The sequence below is a fragment of the Sorex fumeus genome, unplaced genomic scaffold (genome assembly GCF_029834395.1).
Source record: "Sorex fumeus unplaced genomic scaffold, SorFum_2.1 ptg000014l, whole genome shotgun sequence".
Classification (NCBI taxonomy): domain Eukaryota; kingdom Metazoa; phylum Chordata; class Mammalia; order Eulipotyphla; family Soricidae; genus Sorex; species Sorex fumeus.
This window is the reverse complement of record NW_026606071.1, coordinates 27,929,125-27,933,458: the sequence shown is the minus strand read 5'-3', so window position 1 is coordinate 27,933,458 and position 4,334 is coordinate 27,929,125.

Sequence of the window (4,334 nt, the reverse complement as noted above, 5' to 3'; positions counted from 1 at the left end):
CTCCTTCTCCTTCTTCTCCTTCTCCTTCTCCTCCTTCTCCTTCTCCTCCTTCTTCTCTCTCTTCTTTTTTGTGTTATGGTTCACAATACAGGTACCAAGAGGTCATCATGTTTGTTCAGGGCATTCAGCATACTTATCTAGTGTCTTATTGGGAAGTTACATCTGGAGTAGTAGCTTTTTTAAATTGGGTGGCAGCTTTCATGTGGATGTGACTGCTAGAGCTTCTGGAAGTACAGAAAGTTAGGGGAGGTAGCCCATTCTGACCCCAAGAAAGCCTGGAGATTTCAGTCACAAAAACCTCATACCAGAATTTTCAGCAGATTATTATCTCAGTGAGGTCCATCATAAGATGGTGGAGTCCGGTCAGGGGCATTGAGGCAATTTTGGATTGTGGGAGCAAGCTGCTGTGGGGTCTCTGGACAGGCACCAGGCAAACCTACCCCACTCCAATCTACCCCAGTCTGTTCCTCCTTGCACGGGTCCAATATTAACTTCAGCTTTTGATCTATTTTGAGATTTACTTATGGATCTCCAGAACAAGGGCTCTAAATGAACTTGTATGGCTAAGCCAGAGATGGTTTGTGGACGTGACTCCCACATACCTAACTTTTGGCAGTTTAATTTCTCTGCAAACTTGGTCCTGAGTTGTTGGAGTCCAGCCAGAGGCAAAGTAGCGATTTGGGGTTATCAGGAAGGCTGAGGGCACTGTCAGGTTGCTGATTCCTTCATCCCTGGTGTCCAGATTTACCGTCCCATAGTGCTGCGTCCTTTGGGCCCCAGTGGTGGTGACAGCCGCAGCCGGCAAGGACCAGGACCAAAAGCCAGGGCAGTTACCATTTGATGCTCAGGCACTCTGGATAGACCATAACTACCAGCCTGGCAGAACCTGCCCAGGGGCCCCACACTCGGTCTCCAGACAGTTGGCACTCAGGGATGCCCTCCTTCATAACATGCTGTGGGTGCCACTAGTGGCACATGCTGGTCTGAGAAAGGAATGGTGGATGGGGATGCCCTGCTGGTGGTGAGATGGTGGAGCTGGCCTCCCATGATGGAAACCCGGGCTCCCACTCAACTCCAGCACCCTCGCTGTGTGTATCCCAAGAACTCCACTTATTCACGACTAGACTTCTCCCACTGTCCAGAGAGCGCTGAGAGCTGCAGCAACTCCATTAGCTTTGGATCCCGAGAAGGAACCTCCGCGGTCTCAGTCTCCAAGCATCCCACTCCAGCTGGACTCCAATCTGGGCACCAGTTTGGCTCCCCTTAAAGCCACTGTGTTTGAAAGAAAATATTTAAAGGGCACCTACAGTCATTTACATGGATATTTTATGATGACCCCGTCAGCCCCCCATTCAGAGCTCGGAGAGAGTGCTGAGGGCTGCTGCTTGGTCAGGTCTCACACCTACCCACTATCTTCTCTCCCTCTCTGAAATGAATTTTGAAGCCTCCAAGAATTAGGATACTCCCTCCCTCTGTCTCTTCATTGGTCTAGAAATAGTGCCCTCTCCTCTCAAAGTGGAATGCTCAACTCCACCAAAGATGCTCAAGGTTTAAAGTCTAAAATAATCCGCAGATTCACATACCAAATAAAAACCTATCTAGAATTATCACTGATTTAGAATCTAAGCTTACTTTGGTATTTGGCTTTTGCAATTTCTGGTGTTTATTACAAACTCTAACATGAAGGACAGAAAGGGCAACATTTTCTTAAATGAAATAAAGTGAAGGGAGTCTTGTCATTCTCTCCCTTCTCTAAAATGGGAAGAACCAGCTATCAAAAGAAACAGAGCAGAGACAAGCTAAAACTAGGAACACTGGAGCCAGGGAGTGATAATGAGGACAATCAAAATGTCTTAGAAAGGACCCAGGAATGGAACTCAGTGGCAAAATGCCAGGCTTGCAGGTGTAAGGCTACAAGTTTGATTACCAACAACACTCACATTGGACAAATCTGATTCCAGCTCTATTTATAATGATCTGTTATATCAAACCAAGTGTGGAAACACTGCAACCAAATTTGTAACCTCTGGCACACTGCAACAATAATGAGCAACTAAGATCAAATATTCTTACTTGACGAGTACATAGGGTAAAAGCGATAGGTCAATGAGCTGGAGTGTTTACTTTACATGTGAGAGGTCCAGATTAGATTCTTGCTACCACACTGTCCACTAAACACTTCCGGAAATAACTCCTGAGTACTGTCTTTGAGTCATTTGTTCCCTCAAAAAAAAAGTGTACAATAAAGATATTGGCCTAAACATTAGAAACTAGAAAGAACACCTACCATAAATTCTTCCTAGTACAAAGGGTCAGTTCCCTTCTCCTGGCATTATTTGTTTTCCTGGCAATTTGGGAAGAGTCCGCCTCTCAAGACTTAAACCAGGTGGCCAGAAATAAAGTACAGGGAATAAGCCAAATGCCTGGTGCTCTCAATCTTGGTTAGATCCCTGGCCTACAGAACTCAACTCAGGAGGACTATCACACACACACATACACACACACACACACACACACACACAGAGAGAGAGAGAGAGAGAGAGAGAGAGAGAGAGAGAGAATCAAAAGCTATATTACTGTGTTACTGTGTACTGAGCTCTTCCTGCTCACAGACTGATGCCTGAGTATTTGGCTTTGCTTTAGCCTCTCATTCATCCTGTGAAGTAGATACTATTAATAGCTCCATTTTACAAATAAGGAAACAGAGACATTAAGAGATTAAGTAACTCAGAGAAGTCAGAGAAGTTTCCAATCTAAGCACTGGATTGTTGAATGTGTTTGCCCACGGGTTTCTTACAAAGCTATGAAAATAAAGTGAGGCAGAAAAAATCAAATCCAAAAGGCCATGCACAGTGTCAGATACCTGTAGTCTGGACTCTTGATGCCTGTATTGTTCACATTGGATCTTATATCCTAAATCATCTTTATTCTTACCTTGCTTTCATGATAATTTTACAATTTCTTTTGAAAATACGGGTTTATTTTCAACTACATTATCTGTCAACATTAGGAGAAACTTGACTTGTATGTACTGAATAAGAGTATGAGTGACTTTGTTGTACATCAAACGCTTGAAATAATGTTTATATCAATAATACTTCATTTTTAAAAGAGAATAAATATCCAAATTTATTTATTTATTTTCTACCATGGCACATCCACTGGTGTGAAATTCAATAATAGTAGAAATACTGGCCTGAAAAATTGCTGTGCATCAAGTCTCTGTATTATTCTCTTTAGAAGTGCTAGCACACTTAGTCCCCATGATGATAATTATTTAACAACTTGAAATAAACTGAGTCATGAGTTAGACCCCCGAGTCTCAAAATTAAATATATTTAAATCTTAAGCCAGAAAAAAATGTCTCAAACCCTAAACCACAGATTCCACCCCTATTATCTGCCAAACCTGAATTCCCATTTCTTCCTGCCAGTTCATCAGAATTCCTTAATGTTTTTTTTCTCTCATCCTTTCTACAAGCTTTTCCTATTGTATTCCATTCTCCTTTAGTATCCAACTCTTTCCTTGGTCTTCTTCTAACTCCTAGAGCTTCATGTTCAAGGTTTATGTAGTCACTGGAACATTCCCTGATTTTTCTGACCTTTACCAACATTTCAGTGAACAAAAATATGTCTTGTAGGAGCCCTTGTAAATTCCTGCCAAGGAGATATAAATAGCTCAAAGAATTTATGAAATCCTGGGCAATTTGCTTAAATTAAATGAGTCATTAGTTAATCTTTAATTTCATTCTACTTAGGTGTATATTTATTTTTATTTCCTATATGAAAACATAGTAATTTTATAATAGAGAAAGCTTTGGACACCACCTTAACCAAATTAAATTAAAAGTAGTTTTTGAAGTTGATCTCACCTAGATAAAAACAAACATTAGATGTATTCTGCTGTGTTGTACTAAGTGGGAGACATTACTTATATTCTACTTTCTGTCACAATGAAATCTGTAATAAATTTAATCTAAATTATGTCTGCAAAAATATTTGCTTTGGGGGTCGAGATAGATAGGACATAGGTGAGGTATTTTTACCTTGCCAACAGCCAACCCAAATTCAATTCCTAGCACCCCACGTGGTCCTCCAAGCCCACCATGAATGATCCCTGAGTGCAGAGCCAGAAGGAATTCCCTGAGCATAGAGTCAGGAGTAAGTTCAAAGCATTTGTCCCCGGTCTACAGCAGCGCTATTAGATACTGAATGCGCCTGACTCTGGTTTGATCTCTGGTACCACATGAACTCTTGAGCATTGCCAAGTGTAGCCTTAGCAATGCTGAGTGTGCCCCTCGTGGTCCCTAGCACTGTAGGGCCCAAGCAGTACCA